General features: G+C 38.4%; 2 long non-coding RNA genes across 2 annotated transcripts in view; one reads left to right on the top strand and one right to left on the bottom strand.

Moving 5' to 3' along the window:
- LOC119533865 overlaps positions 1 to 18,452 on the top strand; it is a 63,761-nt gene that overhangs the window by 5,997 nt on the left and 39,312 nt on the right. The window lies entirely within an intron of this gene.
- Positions 1,015 to 2,416, bottom strand: LOC119533866. The gene is made up of 3 exons (XR_005216913.1): positions 2,375 to 2,416; positions 1,175 to 1,253; positions 1,015 to 1,083 (listed from the first exon to the last, which is right to left on the bottom strand). It is a non-coding gene; the product is annotated as an uncharacterized LOC119533866 (long non-coding RNA).

The following is an 18,452-nucleotide window of genomic DNA, read 5'->3' on the forward strand; positions in this document are numbered from 1 at the left end:
AATTTCCTTGTGTATTTGGATCTATTTCTGGATTTTCTAGTCTATACCTTCCTGTATATGCATGCTTCAATATTATATGACTTTAATTATTATAGTTTTATAATAGGTTTTAGTATTAGGTCAGTCTTGTTATCCCTTATTATTCTTAATTTTCAAAATTTTTGTGTCTATTCATGTTTTGTTTTTTTTTTAAGTGAATTTTGGAGTTAACTTTTGTCCATGAAAAACCCTGCTGGTATTTTTAATTGGGTTTGTGTTTAATTTGTTGATTACTTCAGGAGTTAAAACAGGAATACCTGTGTTGCTAAATTTCCCATATCCATAATGAATATGTCTTTCTATTCATTCAAATATTCTCTTGCGTTTTCTTCATATTCTCTTGAGTTTTCTTCATTTAGATTATGCACATTTCTTGTGGAAGTCATTATTAGACATTCTTAGACATTCTTAAACATTCTTGTTTTTGTAAATGGGATCATTATATTTTCTTTCTATTGTTTGTAAATATGAAGCTAAAAATCTGGTCTAGTATTACTAGGTGATAAGGGAAAAATGGATATTGGGGGACAATTAGACATTCCTTCCCCAACATTCCCCTTTCCAATTTTTATAGCTCTCATTTCTTTCTTTTGTCTAATTGCATTGGCTAGCATCTTCAGAACAACTGTAATGACGATGGTGGATATCTGTTCCGTGTATCTGGGTATTAGTTAGGATACAGTTTTGATTTCTGTTTAAATAGAGAAGGCCCAAATAATGATAACTTAATATGATAGAATTTTTTTTTTTGTCTCACAAAACATGTGATATAAGTGGTCTAGGGTTAACGTGAGGTTATAAGGTTTTGGAGGCAAATCCTGCTTCTGTCTCAATGATTCACAATCTTGATTGCATATTAGAATCATTTGGAGAGCTTTTAATAACTACCAGTGCCTGGTCCCCAAACCTCGGAGATTGTGACTAATTGGCCTGGTATGGGGCATGGGCACCACTGTTTTATTTTGTCTCTTTGCAGTCTTCTCCATGGGACTTTCCACTCTAGGATGGCTATTGTAATACTCACTATCATGGCTGCGTTCCAGGCTGCAAGAAGAAGAGAAGGAAGTCTGAGAGCACACTCTTTAAGGCACAATCCACAAATTGAATGCATTTCTGTTTACATCCCATGTCATACCTGGTTTCAAAGGAGACTGGGTAATGATATATTTAGCTGGGTGGTCATTGTCCTAGCCAACCATCAGGGTTTTTTTTAACTGAAGGACAAAGGAGAGAATGTTTATTGGGAGATAACCAGAAGCTTCTGCCACACCTTGTTCTTAATTTTAATGCAAAGGATTTTGTCATTTCCCCATTAAGTATGATCCTGGAGTATTATATATATTTTACATTGTAAACATGTATGTCTCATCATATTAAGAAAGTATATATCTCTTCCCATTTAATTTAGAGTTTTTACCAACAAAGGCTATTGCATTTTATTAAATTAAATAATTAATGATTCCTGGTTTTTCAAATGACCACTAAAAAAAAAAAGGTCTATTAAGGTGTTGAATTGCATGATAAGATTTCCAGAATCACAGTGTAAAATACTTTTAACATGTTGCTGAATTTTGTTTGCTAATATTCTGTTTAGGATTTTTGCATTGTATTCATAAATGAGATTTGCCTATAGTTTTGTTTTTTATTTTATCTGTAAAGTTTTGCTATCAATGTAAGCTTCATGAAAATTATTTAGGAGACTTTCTTCATACCTTGGAACAATTTAAATATTATTAGAGCCATATTTTTTTTTGAGACCTAGAACAACTGCTCCATAAATCCACTGGCCCCACTCCTTTTGTGCGAGCTCTTTGACAACTTTATTACTTTTATGGTAACTCTTCTATTTATATTTTTTAATTCTCTTCTGAATCAGTTTGGTCATTCCTATTTTCTATAAAATATTTATACATGTTTCTATTTGTAATATATAAAATCTAATATATTTACATATATTTGTGATTAATATTTTAAAGGGTTTTAACATTTAAATGAAAAGGTTCTAAATATTTTAAATGTTTAAAACCATTTTTGATTACTAAATTAATAAACATTTATTGTAGTAGATTAGAAAAATGTAGAAAGAAAATTAACAGGTAAGTAGCACTCATAATCCTAATACTCAGAACCATCATGAGCATTTTGGTATTTATTCTTTCAGACTTTATTCTGTGCTTAACTCTAGAAAAGACACACATTATCCGCTTTTAATATACTGTAAACCTACTTTTTGAGGTGCTCACATTTTTAACATAACCTCTGTTTTAGCTTCCCAGCTACTAAAACAAATACCACAGAATAGGTTGGTGTAAACAACTGCAATTTATTGGCTTACAGTTTTGAGAAGTCCAAAATCAAGGTGTCATCAAGGCAACACTTTCTCCCAGAAGTCTGTGAGGTCCAGTCGGCTGCTAGCGATCACTAGCCTTGGGCTTTTCTGTCACATGGCAATGCACATGACAGCTTCTCCGGGTTTCTCTGGGTTCTGTTCACTTCCTGCTTCTTCCCAGGGCTCTCTCTCTCTGTCTGAAGATCATTTTGCTTATAGAGGTCTCCAGCAATAGGATCAAGGATCAAGTTGCAGGCTGTTTCATCAAAAGATCCTATTTACTATGGGTTCATACCCCCAGGAATGGATTAAGTTTAAGAACATGATTTTCTGGGGTCAGCACAATCTCTCAATCCACAAACACTGAAAGAGGACTTATGTGCCCAGCACTCTGCTAGGTGTGCATTAGATACACAAGAGAAGGAAAAATTATAATCTGTTCCCTCCAGGAGCTTATCCCAGTATTGGGGAAACATGGCATACAACTGAGCAATTCAGTCCCACAAGTATGTCTTGGGAGTTGGATAAATACTCTTGGGAGCTGGTTCAAATCCAGCCTCTGCTGCTTATTGGCTGTATGACCCTGGACAAATCACTTATCTGCTCTGTGCCTTAGTTTTCACATCTGTAAAATGGGGACAATAATAGTGTCAACCCCATGGGGATGAGATGAGGATTAAATGAGCTAATACATGTAAAGGGCTTAGAGCACTGCCTGGTCCATGCTGGCTGCTCTGCAAGTGTTGGCTGTTGTTGGTTCTGTCCTGGCCCCTGCCTTGCTTTTACAGACGTGGCTCTCTCTTCCTCTGTTGTCAGCTGTCACTTTTCCACATAGCTGCCCTTCTGGGTCCTAACTTGGTCTCTTTACTCACACAAATTTTGTGAGGGAGAGCCCGAGGGTGACTCTGTGGCTCTCTGGCAGAATAAAGCATAAGGACTTGGCTATTATCAACAATGAAGGGCCAGTGGCCTTCACGGCTCCTTCCCAGGGAGCTGGGTGGTGGGGGAGGAATTCCTTCTGGCTGCACAGGACCAGCGCCCTCCAGGAATTTATGGACAGGAAGCAAACTATACTCCTGGGTTAATGGCGAAGAGGAACGAAAAGAACTTCAGGAAGGGCAAGAGCAACACTAAAGTAAAAGTTCAAACCTGAGAGTGGTTTATACAGGAGCTCTGGAGCCTGGGTTCACACCCCAAGGCACCACATACTAGCTGCGTGACCTTGCTCAACCTTTTCCAAGTCTCCAACTGCAAAATGGGGATGATGACAGTGCCTATCTCATAGGGTTGTTATAAAAAGCAATGAGATATTTAAAATGATTTATTTTTGTTTCGTATTGCTTATGCCCCCCCCCCCCCCCCCCCCCCCGGTATCCTCCCCAAACTGTTTTACATGCTTTTTTCATTCGCTAAAGCTGCTGGAATGCAATATACCTGAAATGGGTTGGCTTTTACAATGGGAATTTATTAGCTTACAAGTTTACAGTTCTGAGGCTATGAAAATGTCCAAATCAAGGTAGCAACAGGACGATGCCTGGACCCTGAAGCCAGCTGCTGGCGAGCTTGGGCTCCTCTGTTACATGGGAAGGCACATGGTGGTGTCTGCTGGGCTTTTTCTCCCCCTTGTTTGGTTACTTTCAGCTTCTGGCCACACCATCTGTCAGCTTCTCTGGGTGCTTCTCTGAATTTCATCTCTTAGCTTCTGTATGTGTTTTATCCTCTTATAAAGGACCCCAGTAAGAGAACTGAGATCCACCTTGAATGGGGTGGGTCACATCTGAATTGAAACAACCTAATCTAAAGGTCCTATGCACAATAGGTCTGCCCCCACAGGAATGGATTAAAAGAACATGGCCTTTTCTGGGGTACATACAACTTCAAACTACCACACAAGCTTAGTTTAAACTCTTGGTCCTTCTCTTTCCTTTACTCTGTTTCCAATGCTGTATGTTGTTCACTTTGTTTTGTTTACTTTGAGGCACTCGTACTCCTCGGATCTCTACTTATTGGGCTCTGTGGAGGCTTGTTTCCCTGGGGTATGGACTGCTTTGTCTAGTAATGAGTATTACGAAGGGCTGAAGGCCAGGCCATGGGATGTGCCGGTCTCTGTGAGATTTCAGGGGATGGGACAAGGTAAATCCCAGGGGAGAGAGCTCCAGACTTCACACAAACACCTCGCCTACCACCCACCTTTCCAGTTAACTCATCTCAGAACCCCTGGGAGGCATGATCTCACCCAGGTTGCAGATCCCCAGCCCCGGAGGCCGGAGGCAGGAGGAGGAGGGAGTGCCTGAGAGCATTCTCCTGCACCTGCCTTCAGGGGCGCCTCCCCCAGCAAGACTGGGTGCTACCTCACTCCACACACCTGGGGGAACCTGGGTGGGCAGGTGTGCTCCAGCTGAGTTCTGCGTGGAGGTTTTGGTGGTGAGTGTCCAGGGGCACAGGAGGGACAGGCAAGAGCAGGAATTCAAAAGCTTTTCTTCTACCTGTGCTTGCCTAGCCACCTCCAGTGGAGGCTGCAGTTTCTCAAGGGACCCCTTTCTCCCACCAGTTCAAGCCAGCCGTTAGCCTCTCCAGATCTCACTTTTGTTAATTCTGGAGTCCATGTTTGTCTCTCATTCTATAATTTCTCCGGTGTTGACTGGGGAAAGGAAGCCGGTAACTCTTGCTATTGGGTCATTTGGACAGGAACCAAGTGAATTAAATTAATTCATAGAGGTAAAGTTCTTAGAACTGGATCTGGCACAAAGTCACTGCTCAATAGATGTTAGCCATTAAAAACAAAAAGGAAATTAAAAAAACAAAGGAGCAACAGATGCACAACAAACTCCCCGAATCAGCTGACTTTAATGAATATTTTTTCCTTCTCACATTCTCTGAAGACTGCAGCCTGCAGCATCTAGGCTGCTTCTGTTGGTTCTAGCTTTCTCAGGGTTGGGGTTTCTCAGCTATGAAGCTACGACTTCTAAGAAAGACTTGGCAGGGACTGATGTGTGTGAGCCTTTGTTTTTATTCTAGGAGCAGTGAGAAGCGTTGAAGTATTTTGGGTAGAGGCGTGGATGAAGGTGTAGAAGTGACATGAATAGATTTGCTTTTTGAGAAGATCACTTTGCTGTGTGCAATACTAATTGAAGTGAGTCAGAATTGATGTCAGTAGACAGAGGGCTGTTACATGAGACCAGTTGTCCTCCAGCCTAGAAAAAAATTTTGGGTTGAGGCCTGCCTGGGACAATTTTTTAAATACCAGCATAAATGATTTATTAAGAGTAATATTAATGTTACAATTTAAAGTGTAAACTTTAACTTAGTTTCCCAAACTATTTTTTTTTTTATTTTTTCAATGCATCAGTTTATTGATTGGTTATTTTAAAATGTTTTTTTTCCCCTGATTACAAAAATAATATATGCTCACCATTAAAATGGAAATATGTTAGATATATATAATGTGGAAAGTGAAAAAATCCCCCGTAAGCTGTTCCTTCCAGAAAAATATCTCCTTCCAGATACGTAATGCATTTATTAACTTATTATTATTATTATTATTATTATTTTTACCAAAATGGAGATATTCTTTTGCAATTTCCTTTTGCTCTGCATGGCACAGCTTGGGTTTCTTTCCACGTCAGTCTCGGTCCTTGTATCAGAATCACAGTCCAGAGCAGCAGCAGCGTCACCTGGGAGATTGTTAGAAACACAGAGGCTCAGGCCCCGCCCGAGGCCACATGAAGCAGAGTCAGCATTTTCACAGCATCCCCAGATGATTTGTATGCACACTAAAGTTTGGGAGCAATGATTCTAGACCTCTCATGCTTTTCAATGACTGTAGGAACATAATTTATACAACCAATATGCTAATGGTGAATAGTTGGTTGTTTCCTTTAAAAATATGTATATTTTTTGAATTACAAAAATGCTGTGGAAGCATTTTTCTGTATATGTATGTGTGCGTGTGTGCCCTTGGCAAGTGTTTCACAAGGACATTGTATTAGTTTCCCAAGGCTGCCATCAGAAAATATCACAAACTGGGTGGCTTAAAACAACAGAAATTTATTCTTTCACTGTTGTAGAAGCTGGAAGTCTGAAATCAAGTTATTGGCAAGGCCATGTTCTCTCTGAAGCCTCCAGGGGAGGATCCTTCTTTGCCTCCTCCAGTTTCTGGCAGCCCAGGTATTCTGTGGCTTGTGACAATATAACTCTAATCTGTTCCCCCGAGCATATCCCTCTGTGCCCAAATTTCCTTCTTATAAGGACACCCATCGTACTGGGTTTAGGGCCCATCCTAATTCAGCATGAGCTCATCTTTTTTTTTTTTTAAATGCAATTTTATTGAGATATAATCACATAACATACAGTCATTCAAAGTGTACAGTCAGTTGTTCACAGTATTATCATATAGTTATGCTTTCATCACCATAATCAAATTTGAACATTTTCATTACTCCAAAAAATACAATAAAAATTGAAATAAAAAAGAATGTCCAAAACCTCCAATTCCCCTCCTCCCTCTATTGTTCATCCACTCCCCCCTTTTTTAATTAAATTCAGTTTTATTGAGAGATAGTCACGTACCATACAATCATCTATGTTATACAATCAATTGTTCACAGTACCATCATATAGTCATGCATTCATCACTCCAATCTATTTTTGACCACTTTCCTTACACCAGAAAGAATCAGAATCAGAATAAGAAATAAAAGTAAAAAAGAACACCCAAACCATCCCCCCCTCCCACCCTATTTTTCATTCAGTCTTTGTTCCCATTCTTCTACTCATCCATCCACATACTGGATAAAGGTAGTATGATCCACAAGGTTTTCATAATCACACTGTGACCCCTTGTAAGCTACACTGTTATATAATCTTCTCCAAGAGAGCATGACCTCATCTTGACTTGATTTCATCTACAAAGATTCTATTTCCAGATAAGGTCACATTCACAAGTCTGAGTGGACATGAATTTTGGGGGGAAATTATCAAACCCAGTATAGATGTCATCCTACAAAATGCTTAGTGAAAAGTACACCTATTTTTAAAAAATTAACAAATAATGTCAAATTTCCAGCCAGACAGTTGAACCAGTTTATCTTCCCATCAAGAGTGTAAGTGCCTATGCCCCCCCACACCTTCTCCTACATTGAATATTCTCAATTTTTTCATCCTTGCCAATCTGATAGGTGAAAATTCAACACACATGAAAAACCCTGTAAATAAGGTACGTCCTTGACTTCTAAGATTATGCAAACCTTCCCTTCTTCAGTGTTTCCGCTCCCAATCAATAGCACCACCCAGTCAAGTTATAACCCAGCAGTCATCCCAGACTTCTTCCCAGGTGTCCCCATCCAATCGGATCCTGAATTAGAATATTCAGTCAGACTCTGAGGACTGCAGGCTCCAGTCCTCTCTCTCTGTATCGCTACCGTCTCAGTTCAGGCCCTCCTCTGGCCTCGACTTCCGGAAAACTCTAACTGGACTCCTAGATTTAGTTCTCTTCAATCTGTCTGAGCTGCTGCTGCCAAAGGGCTCTCCCTAAACTAAACTCTTATCTTGTCATTCTCCTGCCACCTCCTGGCCACAGAAGCTTATTTTGGCAGAGCACAAATGGTCCCTTCTGCCTCTCTAATATCTTATATTTCCTCCACTGGAACACTCTGGTCCCCTCTTCTGCTTGACCAACGCTTACTTACATTTAGTGGATAGTATCCCTGCTTCTCCAAGGCAGTCAGTCTCTGTCTCCTCTATGAGCCTCTGTCTTATATATACTTCTATTGTAACACTTAGCATATTTGATTGGAATTCTTTATGTTCATGTTTGTCTCTAATACAAGATTTTGAACCCACTGAGGGAAGAGCTCAGATCCTGTCTCATCCAGCTTAGACAACTTACTATAGCATATATTTTTATATCCAGGGTCTCATTCAATTCCTGGCACATGATAGAACTCAAATATTTGTTGAATGAATAAATGAATGAATGAATAAACTCCTTAGAGAGCCCAAGGCAGATATTATTGGGGCAGAAATGAGCTTTCAGAGGCCATAATATCCTCAGTCTTTTCCTTTGGGTATATTAATTCCATAGAGAATGGACTGATCCAAAGCTTGGGATGTTCAGGTTTTCTCTTGACAGAGTTTGGACAGCAGTGAGCTATAGCCATGTAGTCAAATTAGACTCAGAGGAAGACATTTCCATGGGAGAGGCTTCTAGTAAAACTTTGGCTTGTCAACAAAGCTTGTCAACAAAGGTCTTGAGTCTGTTGTTTATTAGAAATTAGATGTAGGGTAAGCTTATCATTTGACACCATTCATCAGATGAGTAAGGACTTGTCTTTGGATCATAGGCCTGTGTTGACATTTCTTGTGTAGTAAAGAAAAAGGAAAAAAAATCATAGTTACATGTTTTGTTTTTCAGTATTTTTAGTTTATAAGCCAGCTGTTTATCACATTGAGACACTGATCTATAAATAAATTTGAAAGCAGTGATACATCTGGGCCTTTGCTGGCCCCAAGTTGAGGCAATGATCTGTGAATATATGTGTATGTGTCATTGATCCCTTTATTATTAATGTCATGGCTTTTGTTAGGATTATCAATCTCATTCCCTATTGTCAAAGTCTTTATAAAGCCTTTGTTCTCTGGCCCAGGCCCCAAGTTGGTCAGTTCTTGTGCATTTGAGTAAAATGAAGTTAAATCTTATTTTGGCTTTATTTCAGATGCATCGTTAATTTCTATTAGATCTTCCTGTTCTTTCTATGCCTTTTTCCCCCATTTTCAGTGTGTTTTCCTATTATCTAGAGATGCTTCCTCCATTTTCAGTGTGTTTGCCCATTACCTAAGTACTCTTGAATTAAGGGTGGTTACGTTTTTTACTTAGGGACATTTTACCCTCTTGATAAAAGTTTTGCCTATTTCCTTATAAAAAGTTTTTCATTGATTTTTCATTACTTTCTTTGTTTTTATTGTTTCTATGCAAGGCTTTATTATCAGGCAGTTTTGTATTCATGCAGGAAAATCCTAAATGCAGTTTGTTTCCCATGAATAGTCTTGCATGAGACAATCCATCCTAATGCATTATATTTACTGTCCCTTTAGCTAACATTAAACCAAGAGTTTTTGCTGCTTTTGCATGTACATATAAAACTCTTTCTTTCTACATGCTTACCTTACTTAGGCCTAGAGAAAACTAATAGAATATGAATGCGGTTCTTTCAGATTGCATAAAAAGGTACTTAGTATCGTCGCTGGTTAATGTTACCAACCCTTTAATATTATTTAGACTCCAAGATAAATCCAACATGGTCTTCTCCATTCAGAACTCCTGGTTATATGATAATAACTTGTCATATTTTATATTTTTCTACATGGATGTAGTTATTTTTTAAAAATGGTCTTTACTTTTAGAGCAGTTTTACATTTATAGAAACATAGTGCAGGAGGAACAGAGTTCCCATATAGCCCATTCCCTGTCCCTACAGTTTCCCCTATTATTAACATCTTGTTTTAGCTTGGTACATTTGTTACAATTGAGGAACCAGTATTGATACATTGTGTTGTATAGTTCTATGAGTTTTGACAAATGTATTATGTCGTATATCCACCATTACAGTATCATACAGAATAGTTTCACTGCCCTAAAAATCTCCTGGGCTCCATCTGTTCATCCCTCCCTTCCTCCCACTGGACTTCTGGCAACTACTGATCTTTTTATTGTCTGTAGTTTTGCCTTTAAAGAACATGATATGGTTGGAAGCATATGGTATGCAGCCTTTGCAGACTGGCTTATTTCATTTAGCAATGTACATTTAAATGTCCTCCATGATTTTCATGGTTTAATAACTCATTTTTTTTAAATTGTTGAATAGTATTCCATTGTACATATATACCACAGTTTGTTTATCCAGTCATCAGTTGAAGGACATCTTGATTGCTACTAAGTTTCAGCAATTACCGATAAAGCTGCTATCAACATTCTTGTGCTGGTTTTTGTGTGGACATAAGGTGTCAACTCATTTGGATAAATACCAAGGAGCACAATTGCTGGATCATATGGTAAGACTATGTTTAGCTTTGTAAGAAAATTACCAGGCTCTCATCCAAAGTGGCTGTGTCATTTTGCATTCCCACCAGCAATGAATGAGAGTTCCTGTTGCCCCACAACTTCATCAGCATTTAATGGTATTGGTATTTTGGATTTAGCCATTCTAATAGGTATATAGTGGCATCTCATTGTTGTTTTAATTTGCAATTTCCTAATGACATGATGTTGAACATCTTTTCATATGATTATTTGTCTTTTGTAATTTGTGCTGGTTGGAATCTATTATATTCCCCACAAAAGCAATGTTCTTTAATGCAATTTTGTGGGGGCAGACTTATTAGTATTTTGATTAGGGTGGGATGTTTGATTAGGTTGCTTCCATGGAGATGTGACCCACCCAACTGTAGGTGAGACCTTTGATTAGATCATTCCCATGGAGGTGTGACCCCACCCATCCAGTGATTAGTTCACTGGAGTACTTTCAGAGAGCTCACAGAGAGAAGGAGCTCAGAGAAGCTGAGAGAAACATTTTGGAAAGAAGGTAAGATATGTAATCCAGAGTTTGCCCCTGAGAGACGCTAAGAGCTGACACAGACCCAGAGGCTTGGAGATGCTGGGAGATGTAGACAGGATGTTTGGAGATGCTTAGCTAAGAGACAAAGCCCAGAGTTTGCCCTGGAGAAGCTAAGAGAGGACTTCCAGATGCTTAGAGAGAAATTCCCCAGGAGAACCAACCAGAGAGCTGAGAGAGGCTAAGAGAGACAGAATCCCAGTGACATTTTGGAGAAAGCCATTTTGAAATGCAACCTGGGAGCAAAGGACCAGCAGACACAGGCCATGTGCCTTCCCAGCTGACAGAGATGTTCTGGACACCATTGGCCTTCCTTCTGTGAAGGCTTCCTCTTGCTGATGTCTTGGTTTGGACACCTTTATGGCCTTGGAACTATAAACTTGTAGCCTAATAAATCCTCTTTGTAAAAGCCAGTCCATTTCTGGTATTTTGCATAATGGCAGGTCTAGCAAACCAGAACATGTATCTTCTTTGGTGAGATGTCTGTTCAGATCTTTTGTCCATTTTAAAATTGGATTGCTTTTTTATCATAGAGTTTTAAGAATTCTTTGTATATTTTGCCTATATTTTCTCCTGATCTGTGGCTTGTCATTTCATTCTCTTAAGAAATTTTTTTTTTAATTATAAGAAGTTCAAAGTAAAATTTTCAGACAATATTTTTTAACTCAATTTTATTGAGATGTATTCACATACCATGCAGTCATACAAAGCATATAATCAATTGTTCACAGTACCATTGTATAGTGGTGAGTTCATCACCAAAATTAATTTTTGTACATTTTCATTACCACACACACAAAATAAGAATAAAAATTAAAGTGAAAAAGAACAATTAAAGTAAAAAAGAACACTGGGTGCCTTTTTTTTTTGTCCCCATTTTTCTACTTATCCATCCATACACTGGACAAAGGGGAGTGTGGTTCATATGGCTTTCCCAATCACATTGTCACCTCTCATAAGCTACATTTTTATACAATCGTCAGGCAATATTAAAAGTTTGGAAAAGAAAGTTGTAGGAAACACTATTGGTTCCCTGCCTTGTCTGCCCCCCCCAGGGGAGATGGGGAGATAGGACAAGAAGAGGGGCTGTGTAGCAGCTCATTCCAAGCCCCCCATCCCCTTATCCTCTGGGAGAATCACAAAGCATTCTTCCAAGAATTAGCTGTCACTCCAGCTTTTCCCTGTGTGACCTACCTGAATTGTTCCAGTACCTGCCTGTGACATCCTTCTGCAAGGTACAGGTGCCAGAGAGCTAATGTCCTTGGGAGAAGCCCTTGTCCAATCACAGCTGTAATTGGAGGATAAACATCCCAGCCTCTTCACCCCTCAGTCGGGGTAACTCTGCAGATTGTTCAACACAGCTGCAGCGGGATTGAGTCCCAGTTGCCCCCAGTGGTCGTTCACACACCCCTGGGTGGCTTCCTTACCCTCCCTGTCTCACTTCCCCGCTTCACTAGCAGAGCTTCCTAGGATCAACTCTCCAACAGACCACTTGCATTAAAATCGTTGTCTTCGGGTTTGCTTCCGAAAGAATTCAACCTAACACAGAAGATTAGAAAAGCAAGCAAACAAACAAAAAACCTACACTAATAATGATAATCAACTATTCAGAAATAAGCCAAGCTGCCCGAGTGCTCCTTCTATCTTTCTGAAACCAAATTTGATTTACTTCTTCCTCAGCTTAAAGTTCTTTTTCACACACACACACACACACACACACACACTTTTGAAAAATAAAGGGGAGAGGGAAGAAATCATATTCTATTCTTAAGGTTTTCCTGAATGCTTCCTTGTGGCCAGGAGAGTGGGTCGGTTCCGAAAAAGAGAAGTCCGGTTAGGATTCCTCAGCCTGCTGTGGGGGCCGGCGGAGGAGGAGCTGTTCTCCGAGAGCAGTGGGTAGAGAATTGTTATATATTTCCGGTGGCTCATTCTCATCGACTGCAGTTTCCCCTGAATCACCCAATGCTACACCCACGCTTAATTTTTCATCATTTCCCAAACACGGCATGTATTAGCAAAGTTCCCACTGCCCAGCATGGCTTTCTGCTCCCTTTCCTCACGACGAACATCTTCTCACTCATGATGACCTAACCAAATATGATCCTTTTTTTTTTTTGAAAATTTCCCGGTACCTTTCTTTCAGTGCGTTCGTCACGGTACACGCCTCTGGGACAGCGCTTACTTGTTTGCGCGTTTATCTCTGTCACTAGAGGGCGCGCTTCCTAAGGTCGGGGACGTTTGCAGCACTTGGCCTTCTCAGGGTCTGGCATACGGACTTTTAACAGGCATTATTTGTTGGTTGATTGAATTGGAGACGTTTTAGATTTTTACAACAGCGAGTTGGACATCTCTTGTCTAGTAATTTGGATCCCACGGTTCACAAGTGGAATTGTGCTGTTATTTTGGTTATTTTGTTTAATCTTTCACACTGCAATATTTTAAACTCTTTGGAGAATTTTAGCGGGTCCTTTAAAAAAATTATTTGCAAAATGAAGTCTTCTACTACCAATGTTTAGCACGTAATGAATACGGACAGAATTTAATTTTTCTGTGTAACAATAATAATAGCTAATATTTCTTGAGTGTTTACCAAGAGCCGGGTACTATTCTAGGCTTTTTAAAAAAATATATAAATTCATTTAATGTTCCCCCAGATTTCCTGAGGCAGAAATGGAAGTGTGTGGAGTAGAAAGCCTTCCAGCACAGAGTCCAGTACAGAGCCTAGCAAAAAGCATTCAGAATGCCTTCTGGACCAAAAGGGGGAAAAGAAATGAAACAAAATAAAGTTTCAGTGGCTGAGATATTTCTATTAGGGTTGAGAGGTCATTCTGGAGGTTATTCTTATGCATTATATAGATATTCTTTTATGTTTCCAGTGTATTGGAATACCTATAAGGAAATGCCTGAAACTGTTGAACTGTAATGCAGCAGCCTTGATTCTTGATGATGATTGTAAAACTATATAGCTTTTATTATGTGACCATGTGATTGTGAAAACCTTGTGTCTGACACTCCCTGCATCTAGTATATGGGCATGTGAGTAATAAAATAAAGACAAAATACATAAATAAATACTAGGGGGGGATAAGGGGTATGGGATGTTTTAGGTGTTCTTTTTTATTTTTATTTTTTAATTTTAAAATTTTTCTTTATTTTTTTGGAGTAATGAAAGTGTTCTAAAATTGATTGTGGTGATGAATATACAACTAGATGATGATGCTATAAACCACTGATTGTATACTTAGGACAGATATGGTGTGTGAATATATGTCAATAACATTGCATTTAAAAAAATGTTCCCTCATGTATCTTTCTAGTCAATACCCTCCCTTTACTCTGGAGTCCCTGGCAAGCATTGATTCATTTTCTCTCCCTTGTCTTTTCTAGAATGTTGTATAAATGAATCATATAGTATATAGTATTTTATGTCTAGCTTCTTTCACTTAACATAATGCTTCTGATTTTCATGCGTATTGTTGCCTGTATTAGTAGTTCATTGCTCTTTATTGCTGAGTGGTATTCCACTGTATGGATATATCACAGTTTGTCTGTTCACTGGTTGATGGACTTTGAGTTGTTGCCAGTGCTTGGGTATTTTGAATAAAGCTACTATGCATACATGCAAAAAAAAAAAAAAAAAGATTCAGTTAATGCTTACTGAATGAAGAACATGGACTTCATCTGAAAAAAGTCCAAATTTGAGTCCAGGCTCCACTACGTTGTGTGATTTGGAACTAGTTGGTTTCCTCATCCATGGATCAAGGATGCTGATTGTATTGCTATTGTGGGGCTTAAAGGAGCCATGAGCAAATGCTCCATAAAAGATTAAAAGCTACACAACTATGTTAAGTATGCTGGTTAAAAAGAGTCCCTTTTAAAATATTTATCCTTTGTATTTTCCCACTAAGTTATTACTACTAAGTATTTTTTTTATATGGGCTTCTGTAACATTTAAACTGGGTTTGAAAAAACTTAAAAGACAAATAATAACTACCCAGAAGGAAACCAATATCCATCACCTGACAAATGATTTTCTTAGAGGTTGAATCTGCAGCATGGGATGACTCTAGAAATATGTAGACAGAATAATTTTCTTATTAGCTTAGAGTAAATTGTTAGCAAGAATCAAATGGTGCCTAAACACTAGCTTTTAAATTAGTTGGGTTTTAAATAGCTTGGTTAAAAAATACATAACAATAAATCAGGAGAGCATTGTAAATCAAGGTCTCACATTACCGAACTCAGTGTTTCCTTTGTGAAATGCATAATTAATCTTTCTGTTGCCAGGAAAGTAATCTTTCCGTTGGAGAGATTCTGTGCTTATCTGAGAGTTCCCCTCACCTTGGGAATGCTTTCTTGTTTTAGTTTTGATCCAGCTGCCTGCTGACTTTCTGAGGACTACAGAAACTCACACATTATTCTGCCATTCATAGTGTACTCTTTATTCACAATGTACTCTTTATCAGTATTCGAAGGGTGAACATTTACCAAGACAACTTTGCTTGTTTTGTCTTCTTTATGGTCAATTAATAATAGCTGGATTTTGCCACGATAAAGGCATTTCTCTAATTACAAACTCTGTAGTGATTACAAACTCTAAACTAGACTTTTTTGATATCAAGTTTTAACCCTGACAACTCAAGAATAAAAGTCTCAGACCTCTACTGGGGATGGGGGAGGGCCCCTATTTGGGGTTGGGATAGACCAGTAGTTATTATCAGGATTTTATCTGGTAAAACAAGGCAAGTCTAATAATTTATTTCCTAAATTAATTTTACCAAGAAAATAAATAGAAAAGAAATTTATTTTATTTGAAAAAATTGTACATATAATACTGGAATTAGAGGAATTCTTTAGTGTTCAGCTAGCAAGCACTCACTTCTACTTTACAGAGAAATTGGTTGAGACTATTATAAAACTTTTCATAGCATTTATTGATCTATTTCTGGCATACAAATCCCTAGACAGGAACTGTCTATGGACCAGATTTTATGATCTCAATATAGATCCAAAGCTTTTAACATACCTTTGCCTTTATCATAATGCCACTGAGAAAATCAAAGTGGGTAGGAATGGCCTTCTGACATCCAATTCCATGTTTAATTATGTTAAGATGGCCTTGTTTCACACAGCCCTTATACCTACAGATTTTGAAATAATTCTTAGCTGATCTGGTCACATGCCCTCTGTTTCAGTTTGCAAAAGCTGCTGAAATGCAATATACCAGAAATGGGTTGGCTTTTCCAATAGGGATTTATTAAGTTACAAGTTAAAACTCTAAGGCCATGAAAATGTCCAAATTAAGGCATCAACAAGAGGATACCTTCTCTGAAGAAAGGCTGCTGGGACTCAAGTTTCCTTTGTAAGTTAGCAAAGCACATGGCCGGCATCTGTTGGTCCTTTGCTCCTGGGTTTCATTGCTTTCAGCTTCTGATCCCAGCGGCTTTCTCTGTGAGATTCTGTGGGTTCTTTCTCAGTATCTCTAGGGCATTCCTCTCTCTCAGCTCTCTCCAAAATGTCTCTGCCTCTCACAAAGGACTCCAGTAAAGGATTAAGATCCACTGAATGGGCTATGTCATATCTCAATTGAAACAACCTAATCAAAAGGTCCCACCAACCATATGTCTACACCCAAAGGAATGGATCAAAAGAATTGCCCTTTTCTGGGGTATATAAGAGCTCCAAACCAGCACACCCTCTAAACTTAAATAAACAGGATACTCTCTTGTATGTTGATAATATAGAACTGCTGCTGTGTTCCCAGAGGCCTCAAGGAAAACTAAATCTATTGGTAAACTATTATTAAGAGAAATAGTAAAATATTTGTTAGCTAAGATCAAAATAGTCATTCTTGTCAGACTATCTCTGACATTTAAATTGATTATACAAAGCAACCCCATTTAACAGATTAATTCATTTATCTGTTTGGTGAAGCCATGGGTATATATTTCCAAAGACCTTGTTCAATTGTTTTATGATAGAAGAGGATGTCTTTAAAATTTTCCTGGCCAAAGTCTCAAATGAGATTAGAAATATAAAGGGCTTAACACAGGGCTTGATCCTTAGTAATTGTTCAGTAAATGTTAACTCTTACTCTAATTAATGGAGCAGATTGATGGGGGCTATAACTGAGTATCCGTTGAGTATTTAAAAGAACCTCAAGTTGCTTTTTTGTAAAATAGGCTGTATCTGGAACCTCTGCAATCTTATTTCATGGGTGGATATAACTATATTCCAAGAGGATAGAAATACAAATCAGAGATTTTAACCTTTAGACCAGATTTGTTATCAACATACCTTATATGCTAATATCTGAAGCCTATGAATCACTTTTCAAAAAATAACATAGCATAAGTATATTACAGTAACCTTGTCAATTGTTATTTTGTATCATCTGTAACATAAATACTGTCAAAAACATAGCCTAGACAATGGATATTGAACATGAGTAGCTTAAAGAATTAATTCATTTTTAGATACTTTAAGCTTTATTAAGTCATGTTTTCAGGAAATTGCATAGACCATCTTATTCCGGCCTCCCTCCCTACCCCTCAACCTCCACCCTTCACATAGAAAAATCTTTCAGAACCATAACTCAACATTATGCACTTAGATTTTGTAGTGGGTTGAAAAAAGTCACTTTTAGCTGATCCTGTGTTTCTCATTAGTTTGCTGTGGAATGCACTGTAGTGAATCGAGAAATGCGCTGATCTCCTTCACGGAAGGACTCCTTGGCCCAGCTCTGAGCTCCTTCAGAGTAAGCCTCGGCTGTGGAGGCCCACCTTGACACTCCCCGTGGGTAACCTACATCTAATGACTAATTGAGGCAGCGCACATGCAGTGACATGCTCAGCCATTTCAGCCCAATGGAGGACTACTGTGATGTACCGTAAGTGGCCCAGCATTCCCTGTATGCTCTGCTGATGTGCACCTCAGCTCATTTCTTCCTCTGCCCCATCCTGCTTCTTTCCCCTCTTTTCCATGTTGATCCTTAATAAAAGCTCTGCATGCCAAATTCCACCCCAGCCCCTCTTTCTGGAAAATCCAACCTATGACATTACTCCTCCTCAGTTTACCCTATATAAAGCCATAGAATACATTATTTTCCTTTTTGTGTCCTTTCATTAGTTAATAAACAGTGTAACTCACTCCACTCTCCCTGGCCTTTTTGCAGTAGCCTTTCAGTAAATCAGAGCTCAGTTTTATGCCTAACTGCCATAGCTTACTTTACTTTAAATTTAGAGGCTTAAATTATGTAAGGTATCCCTGTCTTTTATTGTAAGCAGCCGTGAATACTTATTGCATGTAGATGGGGCCAGAAAATATTAAATAAAGGAATATTTTAGAGTTTAACTTAAGGATTTAAGTCATTTTCTTCATTATTACCTCACATTTTACTGTATGATAATTTTTAAAAAAACATTAAAAAATTGCACAGGTAGAATTGCTAAAATATTAAAAATTTGGAAAGTAGG

The sequence above is a fragment of the Choloepus didactylus genome, chromosome 5, assembly GCF_015220235.1.
Source record: "Choloepus didactylus isolate mChoDid1 chromosome 5, mChoDid1.pri, whole genome shotgun sequence".
NCBI lineage: Eukaryota > Metazoa > Chordata > Mammalia > Pilosa > Megalonychidae > Choloepus > Choloepus didactylus.